Source organism: Aquarana catesbeiana, linkage group LG02 (assembly GCF_042186555.1).
Source record: "Aquarana catesbeiana isolate 2022-GZ linkage group LG02, ASM4218655v1, whole genome shotgun sequence".
Taxonomy (NCBI): domain Eukaryota; kingdom Metazoa; phylum Chordata; class Amphibia; order Anura; family Ranidae; genus Aquarana; species Aquarana catesbeiana.
Window position 1 is genome coordinate 37866065 of NC_133325.1, and position 642 is coordinate 37866706.

The following is a 642-nucleotide window of genomic DNA, read 5'->3' on the forward strand; positions in this document are numbered from 1 at the left end:
TAGAGGGAAGACAATGGAGGGACCATAGAGATCTATAGAGGGAAGACAATGGAGGGACCATAGAGATCTATAGAGAGAAGACAATGGAGGGACCATAGAGATCTATAGAGAGAAGACAATGGAGGGACCATAGAGATCTATAGAAGGGAAGACAATGGAGGGACCATAGAGGTCTATAGAGGGAAGACAATGGAGGGACCATAGAGATCTATAGAGGGAAGACAATGGAGGGACCATAGAGATCTATAGAGAGAAGACAATGGAGGGACCATAGAGATCTATAGAAGGGAAGACAATGGAGGGACCATAGAGGTCTATAGAGGGAAGACAATGGAGGGACCATAGAGGTCTATAGAGGGAAGACAATGGAGGGACCATAGAGATCTATAGAGGGAAGACAATGGAGGGACCATAGAGGTCTATAGAGAGAAGACAATGGAGGGACCATAGAGATCTATAGAGAGAAGACAATGGAGGGACCATAGAGGTCTATAGAGGGAAGACAATGGAGGGACCATAGAGGTCTATAGAGAGAAGACAATGGAGGGACCATAGAGATCTATAGAGGGAAGACAATGGAGGGACCATAGAGATCTATAGAGAGAAGACAATGGAGGGACCATAGAGGTCTATAGAGGGAAG